This window comes from Balaenoptera ricei, chromosome 21 (genome assembly GCF_028023285.1).
Source record: "Balaenoptera ricei isolate mBalRic1 chromosome 21, mBalRic1.hap2, whole genome shotgun sequence".
Classification (NCBI taxonomy): Eukaryota; Metazoa; Chordata; class Mammalia; order Artiodactyla; family Balaenopteridae; genus Balaenoptera; species Balaenoptera ricei.
Window position 1 is genome coordinate 14,262,584 of NC_082659.1, and position 22,886 is coordinate 14,285,469.

Consider the following 22,886-nt stretch of genomic DNA (forward strand, 5'->3'; position numbering starts at 1 on the left):
CAAAAGACCCTATTTAACACATGTAAGAAGGAAGCATAAGAAAAACTTTCTCTCTTGTGATCTGAGAAATGAGCATTTCTAGTGAAAAAGGGTACACATCAGACATTTTAATTACTCCTGATTTAAATATTAGTTTAATATGAATTTTGACCTCAGCAAAATAGTGATTACATGACCTAAAACTATAGTTCCTCTAAAGTCAGACTTTTTCGTCAAGAAAAATAGAATGCTTCAAAATCAATCCATTTTCTGACTATTTAGATGGAAGAATATTTTTCTATGATAAATTTCACTTTAAAATTAGCCAATGGGACTACAATAGTTTTCTCTTTTTTCCTAACTCACTATGTAATTTTTCAATTTATGGGGAAGCCAGAAGATGAATTTCTTTGTAGAAAGTGAAACATAACATAAATATTTTCTCAGAAGAGGCCTGCACAGACAATATTAATTATAAGTGATGAAATGGTATAACCTCATGACATCTAATTTTGGCTGTGTTTTAGTGTATTGATTGATGGAATTCAATTTCCTTTTTACTTTATTTAAACCCATTTTATGGTTCCTGAGCAAAAGCCTGAAAGCGAGCAAACATGATAAGACTAACGTGCACAAAGTACACATTCCTTTCCAAACTGGAAAGTACATACATTCCTTCTTTTTTTTTTCCTTTGGTTACTTGGCCAGATAAGCACAGACTGTACTTGTGAATAAGTCAAGAATAAAGTCATAACCTTCAGGAGTGCGATGTTGAAAATTAATTAATTTATGTGAATTTCCACGTAGATGAGATTCCATGGGAAGTCAGTACTGATGCACAGCACAGAGATGACTGTGCCTCTCACCCCTGGTTCGGGTCTCCTTGGGGCCCTTCCTTTCCTCCTGGCATTAGTGGGCTGCAGGAATCAGTGGATGGTGATGCCACCTCTGTCGCTGGGAGAACGTGGGGCAGACATGCTCCAAGTTTTCTAACGTTATTGTTTTTGCAGTGGATCTGGGTCTCTTTTCCTCAGATACTAACCCTCAACACGATAGGATCAATCTGCCCAATTTGCTCTTTCTTGTTCTCTTCCTTTCAATATGAAGGCAGCCCAGATACAGGTGGTGAGCAAACACTTGCTTCTGTTTTGCTCCGAGTCGTACTGGCACTTAAGTGATGGTATCTGTATCACGGGTAGACCCATGGGGTTCCCGGGAAGATGGAGCCTCTGAGCTGGATGCCAGCACTTCTGGCCCTGTAAGGCTGGCCCCCGCACCCTCAGGTCTCCCTGGTCACCAGCATCTCTGCTTCCCAAGGGGACTGAATGGACTTTTTACTTCTGGTGGTACCTCAAGCTTATGTTCAGCCAAGAATATCCCACACCAAAACTCCTTGAGTCCCAAGCCTTACAGCTCTTGGTGACACATCTCTTTCCATTACCGTGGGTAGCCATTTGCCTTTTAGCACATACACTGTGACAGCATGGCTGGAACATCAGCTGCACACTTGGCCCAGGATCCACAGTTTTTCTACCTAGGTCCCGCTGTTGTGTCTGGATCCGTCCTCCGGGCACCCTTCTCCCGTCGTTATGATAAATGTCTTTACAATCCTTTGCTGTTCTTGGGATTCACATAAGGTTATGCTAGTTCATCAGGCATATTTTGAAATCTTCGGCTTTTCAACAGAAAAGATCAGGACACTAATCAGTTTTCTTTTAGGTCCTCTGCCCCTTAGTAAGCTCATGGTTGCAAAATGGTACACAGGGAAAGGCAGCACCCAGTAACTTTAACAGCTGAAATGCAGATAGATATGTTGATGGGAGCTGACATCTGTCTCCTCAGCCAGTGGTGTCCAGGACTCAAGATCTTGCCACGCTCTGCAGGATGTGAGGATAAGGAAGGGATTTGAGTTGGATCCGTACGGTGATGACTGAGTGCTCACAACACTCTGGGTATAGCGCCACTTACTTGCAGGTAACAGTGTCTCTGCTGTCAATAGTCCTCTCTGACTAGATTCCATTTATTTCTCTTTATGTGTTGAAAAGTTCTGCAGTTGCCAAGAGGCTTTGTGTGACTTGTTTATCAAGTGGTGTGATGACAGAGGGATTTTTCTCCAAAGCATTGCCATTATAGGCAGGGTTCTGTCACTCTCTTGATTCCAGAGCAATACCTTCATGTTGAAGTGACATTTCTTCCTGGAACATTTACTAACTGTCTCCTTAGGCGTGGACCTGTTCCTCTGAGTGATAAAATTCAGGTTTGGGGGCCTTAACAGTATTTTCTTCAATGTTTCTTTCCTGTATTCCTGAAGCAAACCCCTTCTGGTTCTGAGGGAACCACACATCTCTCTGCATGCCAGAGGGTGTTTGCCAGTGCCTGCTCCTTGGGACCAGAGGTGAGCTTCTGGAAAAATATAACCATCCTGGGGCCAGAGAGAAGCTAAGTCAGAAGTTGCCAGATAGCTTGAGGAAGGAAAAGTACATTTATCAAGGATAAAATTGTGTTAGCCTGTCCGTATCCCTCTCTCCCTCTTGTTTTTCTGTCTCTATAGATTTACTTTTTCTGGACATTTTACACAAATGCAATCATACAATATGTGGTCTCTTCCCCAGTTTTAGAGGAAAAAGCATTCAGTCTCTCACCAATAAGTATGATGCTAGCTGCAGGTTTTTCATAGAATCCCTTTATTAAGTGGAGGAAATTCTTTCCATCTCTAGTTTTTGAAACTTTTTATCATGAATGAGTGTTTGATATTGTCAAATGCTTTTTTTTTTTTTTGGCATGTATTGACATGATCATGTGGTTTTCATCCTTTATTCATATTATTATATTAAAATGATTTTACATTGATTTTTAGATATTAAGTCAACTTGTATTCCTAGGGGAAATTCTACTTGGTCATAGTGTATCATCCTTTTTATATGTTGTTGGATTCGTTTTGCTAACGTTTTGTTGAGAATTTTTGCATCTAGACTCCTGAAGAATATTGGTCTGTAGTTTTCTTTTCTTGTGATGTCTTTGTCTGGTTTTAGTATTAGAGGAATACCAGCCTCATGAGATTAGTTGGGAAGTATTCTCTCTCATGTTTTGTGGAAGAGTTTTGAAGGAGTGGTGTTATTTGTCCTTTAAATATTTTATGGCACACACCTTTGAAGACCTCTGGTAGTCTTTCTTTGAAGAAAGATTTTCAATTACTAATTCAAATTCTCTATTTGTTATGGGTCTATTCATGTTTTATCATTTTCATTCAGTCAATTTCATTAATGTGCACCTTTCTATGAATCTTCCTATTTCATTTAAATTGCCTAATTTGTTAGCATAAAGTTATTCATAGCATGCCCTTATAATCCTTTTACTTTCTGTAGGATTGGTAGTGATGTCTCTCTCATCTGTCACTCCTGATTTTAGTAATTTGAGTCATCTCTCTTTTTGGTTGGTCAGACTAGCTCAGGTTTCTCAACGTCAGCACTATTGATATTTGGGCCCAATAATTTTTATTATGGGGGGGCTTTCACGCTATGTAAGATGTTTAGCAGCATCCTTCCCTGGCCTTGGACAACCACTCATCTGCTTGTTTGTCACTATGGACTTAGTTCACATTTTCTAGAATTTTATATAAATGGTATCATGCAGTATGGACTCTTTAGTGTCTGGCTTCTTTCATTCAGCGTTAATGATTTTAAGATTCACCTATGTTGTTGTATCAGTTGTCCAACCCGCCTCCTCCCCTGGCTTATTTTTTCCTAAGTAGTATTCTGTAGGATGGATATTCCACAGTTTGTTTATCTTTACCTGTTGATGAAGAATTGAGCTGTTTCCAATTTTGGGTTATTATGAATAATGCTGCTTTGAACATTTATATATAAAACTCTTTGTGTGGACTTATGGTTTCATTCCTTTTGGGTGAATTCCTAGGAGTGGACTGACTGGATCCTATGGAAGGTGTATATTTAACATTTTAAGAGACTGACAAATAGTTTTTCTATGTGGTTGTACCATTTTGCCTACCAGCAGTGTATGGGAATTCCAGTTTCTCCACATCCTTGACAACATTTGGTATTGTCAGTATATATCAAATTTCCTTAAAGTGTAAATTCATGTAAATAAATGGTTGCAAATATAAACAATTATGTATATTACAGGTAATCCTGAAGAATTATTGTGTTTTAGTAACTGTAGTAGTTTTTAGATCTCCCCCTTCTTTTCTTCTCTTATGTTGTATTAAATTGGACACTTAGGAAAGAAAATTCATATTCTAGTCACTAGTGGACAATTTAACCCATTATAGCTGAGGTTAACAAAAGGCACAACTGTTAGTATCCTAACAGTTTAAAAAAATTTATTTCTCAAATCTCTAATTACAATTGGGGAAGAATGGAGAAGAAAAAAAAAGTGATTAAAAAATTGTATGTGGAGGAGAGGGACTAGGTTGGAATATGGTGATTTCCACAATAGTTCTAATCATATATGGTCACATTGCTGTCCTCAGACCAGAGCTCCACCTTTAGATTTCAAAGGCTGGGCAGCCAAATTGTGCCAGACCATATCTATTAACCTCGAGTATGCTTTCCACTCAGTTTTCCATTTTCCACCATCACTCTCTGGCCATGTTAAGAGGGCCTCCTAGGAGATCAGAGGTCATGAGAAGTTGGCAGTAGCTGTAACTGATTCTCCAGTTTTCTCTGTAGGCCTTGATGCTGCCCATTGCTGCCTTTACTATTAAGTTATCAGCAAACAAAGCAGCTGGAGTCGGGCTGGGTGAGTCGGAGGTTGTGGGTGGGGTGATCACTACCGGCCACAGCGAGTGCCCTGGGAAGTCTTGAGTTCACGCGAGCTCCCCTGTATATGGTGAGGGTGTAGAAGAGCGCATGGGGCGCCAATGTAAGATGAGTGTGTAAAAGTGGAGAGAAAAAGTAGAAAAGAGGAAGAGGTGGAGGAAGAGAAAATAGAAGGAAAAATTTTGTGACCAAAGAAAAGAGCTTTTAAAAAATACAAACAATATACAACAAAGTTTCCCATTTTTACAGTAAAAATACTCACTATGATGTCTGCCTGCTCGTGCAATGGCATTTTTTTGGTGGTTGGGGGGGGGACCAGCACCATAGGAGGCACCTGTTATACCCACATGTGTCAATGCAGCCTTACCTAAATCACAGCACGTGCAGGATGGAGGCTGGATGAAGAGGAGAAGCAGTCCTGACTTAGATCGGAAACCTGGCTCTGCTGCTTACCGACCTCAATTCCTCTGGGCCTCAGTTTCCTCATCTGTAATGCAGTGGAGATAATATCCTTATCAAAGCGCTATTGTGAAGATCCAAATGAGACAGCATGAAAGTTGGCACTCGATGTAAAGGCTTTCTGTTTACCATATTTTTGCATTTTCCAGTTTTGAAACATTATTCATGAGGGTTCAGTTTTGAATAATCTCTTAATTGTCATATGTCTTCGAGGACATAGTGAGAAGATAGGATTAAAATAATTTCTTCTGGGTGTCTTTTACTTTAATTGCTTTGATTATTAATAACCCTGATACTTGCAGACAGGCAGCACTTGAAGGATCATGGCTCACAAAGGTTTAATTCTTTCCACTCGATTACTGAAGCTTAGCATATTTTAGTTACCCTCATTTTAGATTTCATACTATCTGGCCTTGCAGAATTGCACCAAACTGTCCTTCCCTCTTGAGGATTCTCTCCAGTTTTTCTCCATTAAACCCTGTAATGAGTTTTGTTACCAAGATGCCTGCTGTTTCCATGCCTACAAGTCCTGTTTTCCAAACTGGCTGTTCTCAGGCTGGCAAGAGTGAACTGATTTAACTCCAGAAACATTTTAAACTTCCTGAAAACTTCAGTAGCCAGGGGTGCTCCCACAGATCCTCTACAGTATTCTTTTTTTTTAAAAAACATCTTTATTGGAGTATAATTGCTTTACAATGTGCGTTAGTTTCTGCTTTATAACAAAGTGAATCAGCTATACATATACATATATGGCCCCATATCTCCTCCCTCTTGCGTCTCCCTTCCACCCTCCCTATCCCACCCCTCTAGGTGGTCACAAAGCACTGAGCTGATCTCCCTGTGCTATGCGGCTGCTCCCCACTCACTATCTGTTTTACATTTGGTAGTGTATATATGTCCATGCCACTCTCTCACTTTGTCCCAGCTTACCCTTCCCCCTCCCCGTGTCCTCAAGTCCATTCTCTATGCCCTCGTCTTTATTCCTGTCCTGCCCCTAGGTTCTTCAGAACCTTTTTTTTTTTTTTTATAGATTCCACATTATGTGTTAGCATATGGTGTTTGTTTTTCTCTTTTTGACTTACTTCACTCTGTATGACAGACTCTAGGTCCATCACCTCACTACAAATAACTCAATTTCGTTTCTTTTTATGGCTGAGTAATATTCCATTGTATATATGTGCCACATCTTCTTTAGCCATTCATCTGTCGATGGACACTTAGGTTGCTTCCATGTCCTGGCGATTGTAAATAGTGCTGCAATGGACATTGTGGTACATGACTCTTTTTGAATTATGGTTTTCTCAGGGTGTATGCCCAGTAGTGGGATTGCTGGGTCGTATGGTAGTTCTATTTTTAGCTTTTTAAGGAACCTCTATACTGTTCTCCATAGTGGCTGTATCGATTTACATTCCCACCAACAGTGCAAGAGGGTTCCCTTTTCTCCACACCCTCTCTAGTATTTATTGTTTGTAGATTTTTTGATGATGGCCATTCTGACTGGTGTGAGGTGATACCCCATTGTAGTTTTGACTTGCATTTCTCTAATGATTAGTGATGTTGAGCATCCTTTCATGTTTTTGTTGGCAATCTGTATATCTTCTTTGGAGAAATGTCTATTTAGGTCTTCTGCCCATTTTTGGACTGGGTTGTTTGTTTTTTTGATATTGAGCTGCATGAGCTGCTTGTAAATTTTGGAGATGAATCCTTTGTCAATTGCTTCATTTGCAAATATTTTCTCCCATTCTGAGGGTTGTCTTTTCGTCTTGTTTATGTTTTCCTTTGCTGTGCAAAAGCTTTTAAATTTCATTAGGTCCCTATTCTTTTCTTTTTCAAAGTCAAAGTTTCTGCTCTCTTTACAGATATGACGTTTTTCTGTCTATAATGTAGCATCCATCCAGGCTGTTCTGCAGTTGTCAACAAAAAACCCTGTCTTCCCACTCCTCCTCCTTTCCAGAATCTCTTGAATGCTTTGATCTCCAGCTGCTTTTTCAGTGATTTTGGTTTCCAGAACTTTTACCTGTTCTGGATGAACATGTAATCCTTGAACTGCCTTGGCGATGACTTCCCATGGTGTCTGACACTGAAGACTAAAAATAGCAAGCTGAAGCCCAAAGCATTCTCCAAGGAAATAAGGTCGAATAACGTAACTGGATTATTCTTGGTTATCTTGCAGATATCCGTGTGACCAGACGTCTGCAAATGGCGGTGAGATAATTTCTAGTCGCCTTTTAATCTGTTGGCAGCTGGCTTCTGAAAGCTTCTTGAGAGTTTTTTCTTTTATTTCCCCAAGCCAAAGGCAGCCAGCAGTTTTGAAACTTTCCATACTGGATTATCATTTTGACTTTCACATGTAACTTTGTAAGGTTCCTTTTCCTTTCTTTCCTCATATCAGGCTTGTTTTGGGGGGGGGAGGGGAAGGTAGCATTCTACTTTTTCACAGTGGTTGCTATGAAAGCATCTTCTCTTTTTATAGGTCCCTAACAAATAGTGACAGCTGAGAGACAAATGTGGTGTGGTGTTTGCAGGAGGAGGATGGAAGGCGGCCAGCAATTAGCAGCCTCTGAGCACCAACGCTCTCAATGAGGCTTCTGAGAGGGGGTGCTGGCATCATGCTTCCACAGATTGCTTGCAATAATTTAAAAAGGGGCTTGCCTCATGCCTTCAACGGCAAATGTATTTCCAGAAATCAGCCAGGGTTGTATAACTTGATAGGATTGTAAAATGACATAATCTTTTCTTTTTCAAAGAAGCCTTTGCTTATGAACAGGAGCCAAATCTCCATATGGTCTATATCTATTTTTAGAACAGGGTTCTAGGACCTTCGGGTCAGAGGCTGGAGTGTCATCAACCAATAAAGGGAAGCCAGGAGTAGTTTCATTCATGTTCACCCTTTGTTTGGGGGCCTTTAGTCCATTCTTCTGGTGTTGCCCTAGAGCAGGATGGTGTAGATTGGGCTGGAGTTTGGAAAAGCATTATGCAAAGAAAAGAGAAAATGAAGTTGTCTTTCTGTCTACTACTAATATCTCTGTGGGTATTTGGATTCTTCATTTCCTAATTACAGTATAAAAGAAATGGTTACCTGGGATAAAACAGACGGCCCTGAAACGATGCTTATTGAAAAGGAGGCCAAGTGGAAGGGGGATGAGCATCTAGTCTTCTGTCAAGGAAAACAGAGAGCGATGGGTGACGGCGGCGGTGGTGACAGTGAGGACCTCTTCTAATGCCCTTCACACGCGTATCCACTCATTCAGTGCCCGCCACAGCCCTAACGGGTAGGCCCTGTAATGACTGCAGTTTACAAGGGAACAGAGGGCATATGTAACTTGTCCAGGATACGCAGTAAATGGTGGAGCTGTGGTCTGAATCCAGGCAGCTTGGTTCAGAACCAGTGCTCAGAACCATGGCACTCTGTTGCTTCTATTGGGAGGCCTCGGTTCTCAAAACCTCAACTCATGTTCTCCATCTTTTAGTTTGACCAACAGCACTTCTGGTTCGGGGGAGACTGCCCTGAAAAAACCTTTCCACCGATTTAGTGGGGAGAATGCCTTGCTTGCCTCTCTTTTTTTCCCTAAACATCCTCTAAGGGGACACTGTGTGTGTAAAATCCTGAAATGACTGTGGAGGAAACACATGAAACTTTGATGTGCTAAGAATGGTAAAAGATTTAATGTTAATTTTTTCCCCAACTCTGTACAGAGTACACAATGTGAGCTTCTCAGTTCAGTACCACTGTCTCCGGATTTTCTTGAACCCAGGAGTGCCTGGATTTGTGTTTTCTGGGGTCTAAGTTATGTCAGAAACCATCCATAGGCACGTGGTATCAGGTCATCAGTGGAGAAAAATTCGAGTTCCTATTGGAGAGACTTCAATCCCACTGGAGAGACTTCAGTCCCACTGGAGAGCTGAGATACATATATGTCAATAGAAAACTGATTAAGCAGGGTTTGTCCTTGGCTTCAGGATGAAATTCAAATTCCTAGTCATCAAGGTCCCTACTTGCCTTTTCATCCTCTTGTCGATGATTCTGCAAATGTGATTCTCTCTGCCTTTAATCCCTTCTTGTCCTTCTTCGCTTGGGAACCTCTAGTGTCAATTTTCTCCTTTACTAGCTCAGATGATTATACAATACTTTAAATACTTATTTAAAAATAAACCTGAAGAGCAAAATACTGGGAACAACATAAATTCCCATAGACAGGAGCCTACTTGAAACTGTTTGGGGCTGAACGGAGACTTCTTTTTATTTTATACTCATGTGATTATTTTGTAAAATTTGCATGTTATTTTTGAAAAGAAATCTAGCTAATTAAAAATGACAAGACTTCAATTACTTTTAATGTTTATTGAGCATACCTTTTATGTGGCAAGGATATGAGGGAGGCCTTGGGAAGCTTCTCCCCGGGCAGTGAGGGACAGGTGAGATTTATAACGTATGAGAGATGATACACATACAGTGGCTTATAATACAGCCTGAAAATGCTCCATTGGCAGCAAGACTCACTTGTCATGGGAGCACAGAACAAGCAGTGGAGGGTGAGGAGGGGTGGGAGCATTAAAGAAAGGTTTACAGAGGAGATAATATTTTAGCTGAACTTTGAAGGATTTATTCACCCATTCAAAAAATATTGTTGAGTGCCTACTATATGCTAGACTCTATGACAGGCGCAGGGTGGACAGTGGGGGAGAAAAGGCCCAGGCCCACCGCCACTGTGGACACAGAGGATCGTGAGCTGGCAGAGGCCAGGAGTTGGCAAGAGGAGGCTGCCGTGGGCAGTGATCTGGGTGGCTGAAGGCAGTGTCGGGCTCAGATGTCAGCGGCAAGGGAAGCCGTCGTCTGCCAAGAGTCCAGTTGGGACCAGTTGTGCCGAGCGGCACAGATCCAGAGGCCAGCGTTGTCAGGCCACTACTGTGCTGAGGCCAGCAGAGGAGGACAGCTCCCCCTCCCACCAGTGCTAGCAGGACTCCTCAGGTTTCTGCTGTACCCAGATAAACATGGGAAGGAAGAAGGAAGGGGAGAAGCAATCCGTTACTGAGTGTACTTTAAGCTTAATGAGTCTTTACCAAAATTAAGTTCTCTTAAACTGGAAACATCTGAGATATTAATTGCTAAATTTGAGCTAAAGTAAATTTTTACTGCCACCCAATGGGGTAAGAGTTCATAGGGGAAGTTTGGTTGGTTACACAGTATATGATCCAACTGGTACGAAATAGCTAAAATAGGCAAATGCATAGAAACAGAAAGTAGATTAGAGGTTACCAGGGACTCGGGGGAGGGGAGAGTGGGGAGTGACTGCTAATGGGTGAAGGTTTCATTGTTTTTTTATTTTATTTTTTAACATCTTTATTGGAGTATAATTGCTTTACAATGGTGTGTTATTTGCTGCTTTATAACAAAAGCAGCAACTTTGCGTCTCCCTCCCACCCTCCCTATCCCACCCCTCTAGGTGGTCACAAAACACCAAGCTGACTCCCTGTGCTATGCGGCAGCTTCCCACTAGCTAGCTATTTTATGTTTGGTAGTGTATATATGTCCATGCCACTCTCTCACTTGGTCACAGCTTACCCTTCCCTCTCCCCATATCCTCAAGTCCATTCTCTAGAGAAAACCATAATTCAAAAAGAGTCATGTACCAAAATGTTCATTGCAGCTCTATTTACAATAGCCAGGACATGGAAGCAACCTAAGTGTCCATCAATAGATGAATGGATAAAGAAGATGTGGCACATATATACAATGGAATATTACTCAGCCATAAAAAGAAACGAAATTGAGTTATTTGTAGTGAGGTGGATGGACCTAGAGTCTGTCATACAGAGTGAAGTAAGTCAGAAAGAGAAAAACAAATACCGTATGCTAACACATATATATGGAATCTAAGAAAAAAAAAAAAGGTCATGAAGAACCTAGGAGCAAGACGGGAATAAAGGTTTCGTTTTGGAGTGACAAAAATGTTCTGGAATCAGAGTGTGGTGATGGCTGCCCAACTTTGTGAATATACTAAAAACCACTCAATTGGACACTTAAAAGGGACATGGTATGTGAATTACGTCTCAATAAAAAAATACATGCAAAAGATTAGATCAGTTAAAGAACATAGGGCTTCCCTGGTGGCGCAGTGGTTGAGAATCTGCCTGCCAATGCAGGGGACATGGGTTCGAGCCCTGGTCTGGGAAGATCCCACATGCCACGGAGCAACTGGGCCCGTGAGCCACAATTACTGAGCCTGCGCGTCTGGAGCCTGTGCTCCGCAACAAGAGAGGCCGCGATGGTGAGAGGCCCGCGCACCGCGATGAAGAGTGGTCCCCACTTGCCGCAACTAGAGAAAGCCCTCGCACAGAAACGAAGACTCAACACAGCCATAAATAAATAAATAACTAAAAGAACGTGAATTTCTTTAAAAAAAAAAAAAAAGAACATAAGGAAGCTACGACTTTCTTTATACATCTGAGTAGTTATATGAGTAAAGTCCCCTCCAGATGATAATTGTTAATCAAACATTGATTTTCCAAACATCCTAGTCTGGTACCATGTTGGATAACAGTCTACATATAGCTTTTACATTATTTCTACCAAAAGAATAAACTTTAAGAAAACCCAAAAAACTCAACTACTAATCAGAATTCAACTCAACTACCACTTGGAGCAAAAAGTACTTAGATAACTATGCAAGAATAAAGCAATCCACAAGGTGTATAAACTCAATGTGAAATGACACTTGTAAATTCAAAAACTTTTGGTTAAGTCGGTGTTTTATCTTTCTGATTTCTTTTATGCTTTGAAGATAAGAAATGACAAACATGTTCTAAATTAAAGTCCTTCTTACTGCTATTCAATGTACTGATTCAGAACAAATTTTTTAATTTTTAAAATTTTCCTTCTTTACTTTTACGTCTATTGATATTGCTATCACAGAAAACTTGTATGTGGAAAATAAATTACCATCATTCTGCTTGAAGAGCAAGACTGGAAGTGGGCCATTTCTCATATTGTTTTTATCATTCCTGCAGTTGGCTTGGCTTGGAGCCTCATAGTTGTCATGGACCCCACCATTTCCTTCCATCCTTAATCCAATCATTGGCCAAGTCTTGCTTATTTTATTTTTGTAACCCCTCTCACGTGTATTCCACTGCTGCTGCCTTAATTTAGACTATCCTGGGCACTTCCCTCGTGGCGCAGTGGTTAAGAATGCTCCTGCCAATGCAGGGGACACGGGATCGATCCCTGGTCCGGGAAGATCCCACATGCCACGGAGCAACTAAGCCCGTGCGCCACAACTACTGAGCCTGCGCTCTAGAGCCCGCGAGCCACGACTACTCAGCCCACACGCCCACAACTACTGAAGCCCGCGCGCATAGAGCCTGTGCTCCGCAACAAGAGAAGCCACTGCAATGAGAAACCTGTGCACCGCAACGAAGAGTAGCCCCTGCTCGCCACAACTAGAGAAAGCCCGCATGCAGCAACGAAGACCCAACACAGCCAAAAAAAAAAAAAAAAAATTTAGACTATCTTATCCCCCACCTGGACCAGCATGGCTGCTGGCTTCTTGGCTTCCATCTTGCTCCCTCTAAAGCCTCCAGGGTCGTCTTCTTAAAGCTTTGTGCCACCCAGCTCACTTCCTACACACTGTTTTTTGAATTGTTTTATTTTATTTAATTTTTTATTGAAGTAGAGTTGATTTACAATGTGTGCCAACCTCTGCTGTACAGGAAAGTGACTCAGTTTTACACACACATATATTCTTTTTTTAATATTCTTTTCCATTATGGTTTATCCCAGGTGATTGGATATAGTTCCCTGTGCTGTACAATAGGACCTTGTTGTTTATCCATCCTAAATGTAATAGTTTGCATGTACCATCCCCAAATTTCCATTCTATCCCTCTCCCTCTCCCCATCCCTTGGCAACCACAAGTCTGATCTCTATGTCTGTCCCATACACTCTTACACCACGCTTTCCTTGATTAAATCATCACTTTCTTCCATACCTCGGTTTATCTTCTTTACAAAGCTATATTATTTTCAACATTTCTTTCCTTTCTTAATTCTTCTTCTGTGTGAACTAGAGAGTTTACACCTTTAAATGCTTCTAAAATGAAGAAACAGTCTTTTCTTTTTTGAAGCTCCTTAATCATATACCATTCATTTTTCCTGTAGGGTGAGAGTTACCCCTGTCAGCTGCTTGGAACCCTTTCTGGAGCAAGACGGTAGAGAAATAAACTACAGACATTGGTGTCTTGATTATTTATCTTGGTTTCCAGGAAATTTTATGCCCGTAGCAGGAAGACTGTGTGTGTGTGTAGCATAATTATTTCTCTCTGAAGAAACTCGAGTATGTAGAGAAATATCATATTATAAGTACACAGGACATTTTAGTTCTTATCTCTCAAATTTTGTCTATATTTTGCACTGGTTTCTAATTATCTTCATTAACTTTTAGCGTCCTCCAAGTCTCAGTTCACCTTTTCCTGGTGTCTGTTTTATCTAGGTATGTACTTAGGCCGACTCTTTTTCTTAAATAACTTTATAATGGAGATACAGTTTAAAAATATTTAATTTTTTCCTTTCTTGAGTCAAAAACCTTTGCCACTTCTGCCCTCAGTATTCATTTACATATAATTTTTATAGGAGAAATGCCAAGAGAAAGACCATAAAATCATATAATATTATTAATATTATATGATTGAAAAACAGAAGGATATAAACTATTGTTTTTGCAAGCTATCTCTTGAGAAAGGCTTCCTACTTCCCATTATCAGATTAATAACTGAGCATAGATGCCTCTGTTCAGAGAGTTTTTTAATAGTGCAGAGAGAGAGCGTGGCATATTTAGCGGAGTAGGTGTGGGGAGGGGCTGGGTATAGTGGAAGTAAAAGCAAAGCTGGGCCATATTCTGTCCTGGGAAATGGAGGAAAGATGGAGAAGGAGAGGAAGAATGAAGAGAGTCAGGTGTCTCTTGATTTCCCCCCCAGAGGCCTATGATTTCAGGTGAATTAACTTCAAGAGAGTCTGGACCTCAGGCACATCAAAGTAAGCTGGGCAAAGCAGTGTGATCAGGCAGAGAGGGGGCCCTGGGGTTTAGTTTTGCCAAGCTACTGTCATTCTTTGTCCGATGGGGATGCAGAATTGAGAAGTGAGGAATCTACAGTAGCGCACATGATGGTAAGGTGAGGTGACCCCACAGCAGAGGCTGGAGGAAGGGCACGACAGATGTTCAGGAGTCTGCAGCCTGCAGAAGCTAACATGAGGCTGAGTCAGCCAGGAAGTGACCATCCTGAGCAAACCAAGGGCGATCAGGTCGCCAGTTACACCATCCTCAGATTTCAGCCCTGAAGGCCAGGAGACCCCCAGGGGACAAGGGACACAGCCCTGGAGACCAGAAGAGGTAGAGGACATCCTGCCCAAGACCCCAGGTCTTTCCCACTAACATGAGGACATTAAACCCTCCTTCTTCGCATTCATCTGGGAGCTGTCTTGGGAAGGAAGCATAGGAGGGGAGGCTGTTCAGAAGGGCTAAGCATTTTCATCCTGATGAGTGATTCTTTCCTAATATGAGTGCCTAAATCTTTGCAACAGATTGCACTCAAACAGGGTTAGACATTTGATTAATTTTACATATGTATTTACATAATACATAAATATATATTATGTTATAAATATATACACACAGATTATGTGTATGTATGTGTATATATATATATATATATATATATATATATATATATATATATATATATATATATATATTTCTATTAACCAGAAGGTGGCGATTTGAAAGCCACAGTAGTTAAGAAATTACATATTTTAGGCTTTTTTAACTTGGGTGTAAATTAAATCTTTGACTTCATTACAACTTTTTCCTTATATCAAAAGAAATACATCTTAATTATAAAAAGTTAAAAAAATAAAAGTAATCACTGAAGATATGGCCATAGTCAACATTTTTGTGAATATTTTTCTAGTCTTATTTCGGTGTCTATACAGTCATGTGTTAGGTTGAACCCTATGAAATGACTGGTATTTGACTGTTTTTGTCTTATAAAATTGTGATTTCATAGGACAAACCTAATACATTTGTTTTAGGTACACACACACCCCTCTATTATCTAGGCATATGTAAAAATATACATTCTTACACAAATGGGATCACATTGTTTTGTAGCATTTTTTCACTTAACAATTAATTGTGAACATGTTTATACATCATTAAATATTGTTCCATGAGGCTTTTTAAAATGATTACATGGTATTCTATAGTAAAAAGTGCCACAATTTAACAATTCCCCTATTGTTAGATATTTAGGTTTTTATAATTATTTGATGTCAGAAATAACATCACAATCATATTTGTAGCTAAACATTTGAACTCATTCATAATTTGTGGTGACTAAATATATATAGAATAAATCTATAGAAATAATAAAGATATATTAGAAATATATGTATTTATATTTATTATTATATATTATTAAATATATTATTAAATATATATATGTAGAATAAATACAGTGAAATGGCGTTATTAGCAATGAATATATGGTACTTACAAGTTTTTGTTATGAATTGTCAAATTGTCATTGAAAAATTTTATCTAAATTGATAAAATGTAAATTTATTCCCACAAACATGATAAGGAAATGAACTTTTGCATGGTTGCCAATTTGCTAGATAAAAAATAATAACATTTTATTTTTGATTCCTGAGATTGAATAATTATTTATATGCTTAATAGTTCCATGTTTATTTTGTCTTTATCTTTTAAAAAAAACTGTCTCCTCCTGCCCTTTGTTTTGTGCTGTATGAATCTGCCCACAAAGGAGACTGAGCTCATTGTCTGGCCTCAAGTCACTAATTCCTGTTCCCTCCCCAAGGGCAGAATTTCTCTGCCCCAGAACCAATGTTTTTGAATTTCCATTTCTTTGAGATCCATATCCAGTTGCCACTCAGTCTGCTGGTATTTCAGGAAAACATTTCCCCTAAAGATTTCATGGACAGTTTAGAAATGGAAGGAACTTGATGATTCAATTGATTTTCTTCATTTTACCAATGAGGATATTGACCTTTTGGCCATTTCAGTAACTTTCAATGTCACAGATCACATGAGGAAAATTCAGGGCCCTATAATGGCACTCTAGGCTTCTAGTCTGGTTGTATAATATATCCATCACCCCCAGTCCCACTATGGTTTCTGCAGATAGACTAGATCTCTGTGTTGGAACCGTCAAAATAGCTCATGGCTGGTAGCACTTTATCCACATTTCCTGCTCTGTTCTTTTTCTATTTCTAGCTTCTAACTCTGTTTTTATGTCACTTCCTTCTTAAGAACAATTAGCTTATATGAAAAATTACAATACCTCCTGTTTTATATGGTACAATATATGCTTTAAAAATCTTATTAATTAAAAACAGTTTTTAACGCTCTATTCTGACTGTCCTCTTCAAACATCTAGACTCTAAAACTTGGTAGTGCAGCCAAGAGGAGCATTTACAAGTAAATCCAAATGTTTAAGGCTAATTAAATCAGTGAAAATGGTAACTTCAAAAGGAAAAGAAAGGCAGGGAACTAGCTTTTATTTAGTGCCAACTATGTGTTCAATTCTGCTTTTATATTTTTATCTCCTTTACTCCTCAAACATTATGTGATTTTTTAAATTGTATCCATTTGCAAGCTAACTGAAGTTGTCACCAGTTCAGGGCCACTTCCTTAGAAACCTGAGTCTGAATTTGAACAATATGCTTTTCATACTGTTTTACTGATTTGTGTTGGCAAAGCAAGGCATTCGTTCTATTATACTTTTTCTTTTGGTAAATTCTGAATTCCAGAGCGATCCTCAAATAATATGTCATTATCAACACCCACACACAGTCAAAAAGGAGGCTTAGCTACATTTGGATTTGAAGTTTACACTGTGGTCTTTGTTGTTTCTTTAAATCTTTTCTTGCCGGGAAAAATAGCTCCTGAGGTAGGAATATTATTCACGACCCCATTTAGAAAATAGGTCATTTCATCTATGCATCATCAGTGTTGAGAAGTATGCTGTGGTTTTCAATACAGCTGTCTAGCAATTTATCTTTAATAGTGAAAGAAATACCAAGCCCGTTAATCCCGGGGCAGATGTCTGCTAAGCATGTTGTCATATCATCTGACAACTGACCAAAGGCATAGCGGTGTGTGTTGAGGGATGTTGGGTGGATGGGAAGAGTAGATAGCACTAGCTCAGAGTTCATAAGCATTTTGAGATTCTTTCATTAGAAGAGAGAAGGAGAGAAAGAGAATGAGGGAGAGGGAGAGAAGATTATATGTTAGGGGCCTCATTACAAATACTTTGAACAAGTAGTACAGTGTTTTTCTTAGGGAGTAGGTCAAAGATCAGCTTGCTAATTCTAACTCATTTCTGTCTGCCAATAACTATCTTTCTTAGTGAAGAGTTGGGGAGAAAATGCCAGTAATTCTAGGCAGAAACCGACACTATCAGTAACTCTGATAAGCTATCTAACAACTGCTTTGTTTGTACAGGAGCAGCCTTTGAAGGGGGTATTCTTACTAAAAAAGTAAGCCTACAGATGGCCAACAGACACATGCAAAGATGCTCACCATCTTTGAATTAAACATCTTCTATCGATATTGAGTCACCAAAATGAGCTCAGTGGAATGATCAAAAAATGTCTTGCTGTGTCAGAGCTCTGTGTCTCAGGCCCCAGGGGTGCTTAGTTGAGAAGTCGGCAGCATTCAGTCAGGAATCTTCAAGCCAGGATGCCTTGAATGTGTGGCCTTGATATCCTATTCCTTGTATCAAAACTCATCTGCAGAAAAGCCCAGGGGTACTGGCTCAAATACAGGCTAGAGTTTTTTGAGCAACAAAAGTAAAAAAGTGCTACGGGTTGGCATTGCATTAGAGACCCAATAAAATCAATGTTTATGCCAATCTAATTCTGAGACCAATTTTAGTTGATATAGTTAAAGAATAGTGAGTGAGTTTTTAGAAAAGGTATGCTGATTCCTTGCCATTTTTTGTCCAAGGGAATTTTTCCAGGATAAGTATTATCTATAAATTCTTGAGCCTATACCTCATCATGACCTTATCAATACTTACACCCTTAGGAAAAACATTGATATTTCATGAGTATCCAGTCAACAACTTCTGATACCATTAGCTTTCATTTTCTACCTTTTTGTATTTTAACTGTCCGTATGTATCATAGTGCATATCTCTCTCTTTCTCTCTCTCTCTCTATATATATCTAAATATCTATAGATAGATAGATAAATAGATATTTACTCACTGGCAAGCAGAGTTGATTGAGTGTTTCAGTACTATCTTCTGTCCCTTGTGGGAAGAAAACTAGCAGCCTGCTGACACTTCCTTTGAAGGGTCTCTTGAGTGTGTATTTGAGATTACTTCTTGAAGAAGATCATTGAGAACATACGGTGAAACAAAGTAGATCAAATAGTCTGGTCTTGTGGAATTAGGTGCCAACTAGAAATCTCAAAGGAGCCTGAGAGCCCGAGGCATCATCTGAAGAGACATCGGTATCTGTGTCCTTTCTCTTTTTTGTTTCCTCAGCTCACCCTTTCCACGTTGTACAATTATAATTTAGAAATGTTCTGTGCTTCTCATTGAGGGTGTAGCCATCATGGAAGCAGCCTTTGCAAAACGTGGGAACCCAGGGTTTTGAAAGGTTAACAAGAGAATAATCCAGAAATCCCTGGAGCCTATGGAGACCTGAAAGTCTTTGAATATCTTCTCAATAGACCCCATACAGAGAGCTTCAGCCACTCAGATGAGTTCAGCCAATTTGTCAGAAGGAGATGGTGCGTCAATACCTAGTCTTATCTTCTAAAGGTTCAGCAAAATGTTGTTTAATGACTCCGTAAAGTATTTTATTACTGAACTCACTGGAGGTACTGACTGGGCTGTGATTAATGTGCAGTCATGTAAAAGGCAATGGAGACAGTTAAGATCAGAGATAAGGACTCATCTCCCTATGAAGGATACTCCTGTAGACTCAGAGCCTCTGCTGTAGGATGGCCTGATGGTGAGTTTCCTAGTCTGTGCAAGTTTGTGTGTAATTAACAGCGAGTAAGAAGATCTTGGTAAAATTTTACCTGTCGGGAACTAGAATTTTTTTCTGCATTACTGAATATACCACTGGTTATTTTTTATTGGGGTGTCTCTTTATGTGCATGAGTGTGTGCGTGTGTGCGTGTGTGTGTGTGTGTGTGTGTGTGTGGTATGTGTAGGGGAGAGGGTTCTCTGTGAAGGCATAAGCTGAACTATTTAACAGTTATCCTCTGTTATATCCTGTTTTTATATGCAAATTTCAAATTGAGGATGGGGGTGGGAGGATGGGGAATTTCCGTGTTGTCACCCTCTGGGGCAAGATATTTTTTCTGTATTTATCACCCATCAACAACTGGGGAGAAGAGAAGGACTGTACTGTTTTCCTAGGGCTGCCATAACAACATACCACAGAATGAGTGACTTAAAGAAATTTGTTTTCTCACAGTGTCTGGAGGCCAGAAGTCCTAGATCAAGGTGTCAGCAGGGTTGGTTTCTTCTGAAGGCCTCTCTCCATGGCTTGTAGATGGCCATCTTCTCCCTGAGTCTTTACATGGTCTTCTCTCTGTGCTTATCTGTGTCCTAATCTCCTCTTCATGTGAGGACACCAGTCATATTGGATTAGAGCCCATCCAATGATCTTATTTTAACTTAATTACCTCTTTAAAGCCCCATCTCCAAACATAGTCACATTCTAAGGTACTGGGGGTTAGGACTTCCACATGAATTTGGGGAGATACAATTCAGCCCATAACAAGGACTAAGCTCCTCGTTTTGTATTTAAACACAGTCACTATTACTAAAAATGTTGACTAGAGATGAGAATATTCCCACCCTTTTATTCACCAGGAACATAGGTGTGACTCTCATATTGTAGATGGTGTGAATAATTAGAGGGGCACAGTTGGATGCCTCAAGGGAAGCCTAAGGAGGTGGCACTGTCAACTTCTCACTCAGAGCTCAGGCTAGTCTTGTCATAAGTTCCCTACCGTCTGTGTGTCTTTGGGAAGGAGGTGAAGTCTCTCCTTACCATCCATGGGACCTCTGATCAGGTGACTGATCTCTGAACTTAATCTACCCTCCCATGCCCAGCCCTTGACTCCACCGTAGGAGAGATCAGCCTCTCTGCCCTGGATGGGCTTCAGTATCAGGCTTAGATGCTTTCACAGAGGCCCCATTTTGCTCAAGGAGATTTTCCACAGTTTAATGTTTATCTGTAAGCACTTGTTTAGTTGGTACCTTGTCCAACCTCACCGACAGTCTTACTCCTGGCATCCCTGGCCTTTATGCACTAGATGCCAAGAGCACCTACATTTGTGACAACCAAAAATGTCTCCCTACATTGCCTTATGTCCACTAAGAGAGGGACAAAATCACCCTGGGTGAGAAGCACTGTGTTATACATTATGAAAATATTTTAGATCTAACTTTTCTGGAATGTATCTACTTTCAAAATAAATTATTATCTGTTCTCTCAGTTTTGATTCAACACTTGTACACTTAGCTAACTCCCAGGATGGTTTGGACGCTGTATCCAACTGCTCTGCAGTTTATACATTTCTCATTTTAATATCTCTCTTCCTTTAGCTACCCCTTAGCTATAAAAATGCCTAATGCATGTGATGGCTTATGGCAAGGAGATAATAAATACTATTTTCTTCTCTCTTTATCTTTTCTTCTCTTCCTCTACCAATTCCTCAGATTGCAACAGATTTTCTAGCCTAGTGGTAATTCTGTACTTCTTGCCTCTTGGCTTTGTATTAATTGCATTTTCATGAATCCTGGAGATTGGCTTTGGCTTTTTCTCACTATTTTTATAAACCTTGGTAATGTTGAAATGACTTGAAACATGATTTATTCACTTTATCTCAGAGTCCTGTTCAATGTTAAATGTAGGTTGTAAAATAATATGTTCAGTATGATTCTACTTTTGTTCACGTACTAAACACACACACACCCCACACTAATACACATGTGCAGAAAACACTCTGGAGGTATATGTTCCAAGTGGTAATCTTTACCCTAAATGAGACTCTTAGTGATTACATGTTTTTTCTTTTTGCTCATTTATATTTTCTAATTTTTCTTACAATATACGTCTGTTGCTGGTATAATTAAAAAGACAAAAATGCTTTACAAAGTCATTCTCAAGCTTTCTGTATGATCAGTGCAAGATTTGACACTCATCCACGTGTGTTGTTAATGGTAACAAGAGTTTTGTTTGGAATGGCACTTATTTTTGGAAGACACCAGGACAACTGAGTCACCCGTTATATTTTAGGGAAAAGGGTGAAACAAGAAACCCCAAAGGAACAGGTGAAGATTCACTAGGCAGATTTCTGTCTTGTACTGAAAGTTTTTTGGGTCAAGATATATGTATGTGCATGAGCTCAGATGGAACTTTCCTGAGCTACGGAAGGGCTGAATTTAGCAGTGAGCTAAAGCTCTCAGTCACTTAGCGCATCATCCAGCAGAGAATGGCTAGTGTGTCCTGGGGATTTGTATACTGAAAAGAGGTCCAGTAAGCACACCATGTTCTTAGATCATGTTGGCCTTGCCTGTCTCCAAATGGCTCCACAATAGCAAGCATTTCCCAAAGCACCACCAGCTGCCAATGTGACTCATAGGCAACAGCCTCTAGGATCTTCATGAATCACAGCTCATGGGCAGGCTCCTGCTCCGCTGAGACATGTCAATAATTGAAATTATATCCTCACTGGTTACTGTGTACTTTTAGAAACCCAAATTAGCTTTCCTCAGGGAAACACTGTTGTGCTGGGCAAGGCATACACCTGTTTCTCATCATCTTGTGCACAGCTCGATACTGTTGCAAGTGCCTGGCCATTCATGATGGCAGAATTTGCGAGAGGGAAGTGGTGGAGAGGGAGGGAGGTGGATGGATGTAGTTGTTTGACTCGGAGTGCACAATCTGATCAAAAGTGTTTAGCACCGGGCTTGGCTGGCTTAGAAGGAAGAGTACAAGCTTGGTAGATAGATACCAGGTTTTGAATCCAATTTCCATCACATAGTTAGTAATAACATCTTAGAGCCTCAGCTTCCTCATCTATAAAATGGGCACAGAGCAGATTTCCTCTTAGATTTGTTGTGAGGGTAAAGACATGGAATACTCGTAAATAACACATATAGCAGACAGATATAGCAGACATTCAGTGTTCCTTTCCCTCTAGTCACTTTCTAGGTTTGTTGCTGACAATTGGAACAGATCAGGGGTTCACAGGTTTTTTTTTCTATAAAGGGACATATAGCAAGTGTTTTAGGTTTTGTGGGCCAGGAGGCAAGATTGAGGATATTATGTACATACATTACAGAGAGAAAACTACTTTCCACCCATTTTTAATTGATGAAATTCAAAATATAATAATAATAGGATAAAGTTTTTCTAATATAGACCGACCAGTGAAAAGAAAGGGATTCTTTTTCTGGGGAGACAGCATTTCACTTAATTGGGGCTCAAAGTTATCATCAAATTTATTGCCCATGTTCATCTGTACAAACCATTCTTAACTTGCAGACCAAGTAAAAGCAGGCAGCAGGCTGAATTTGGTCCACAGGCTGTAGTTTGCCAGTTCTTGGTGTAGTCCGTTTACCGCTA

At 39.9% G+C, this 22,886-nt stretch overlaps 1 protein-coding gene and 1 long non-coding RNA gene across 6 annotated transcripts in view; one reads left to right on the forward strand and one right to left on the reverse strand.

The window, feature by feature from the left end:
- TLR3 (toll like receptor 3) overlaps nucleotides 1-22,886 on the forward strand; it is a 507,043-nt gene that overhangs the window by 90,192 nt on the left and 393,965 nt on the right. Inside the window, exon 3 of one of the 5 annotated variants that reach the window (XM_059909533.1) lies at nucleotides 13,654-13,701. The exons of the other annotated variants lie outside the window; for them this stretch is intronic. The gene's annotated coding sequence lies outside the window, so the exon portion shown is untranslated. The remainder of the gene's footprint in view (nucleotides 1-13,653; nucleotides 13,702-22,886) is intronic. 5 annotated transcript variants of the gene reach the window in all.
- On the reverse strand, nucleotides 310-19,830 carry LOC132356619 (uncharacterized). Its single transcript, XR_009499929.1, has 3 exons — nucleotides 19,720-19,830; nucleotides 5,125-5,244; nucleotides 310-2,401 (listed from the first exon to the last, which is right to left on the reverse strand). It is a non-coding gene; the product is annotated as an uncharacterized LOC132356619 (long non-coding RNA).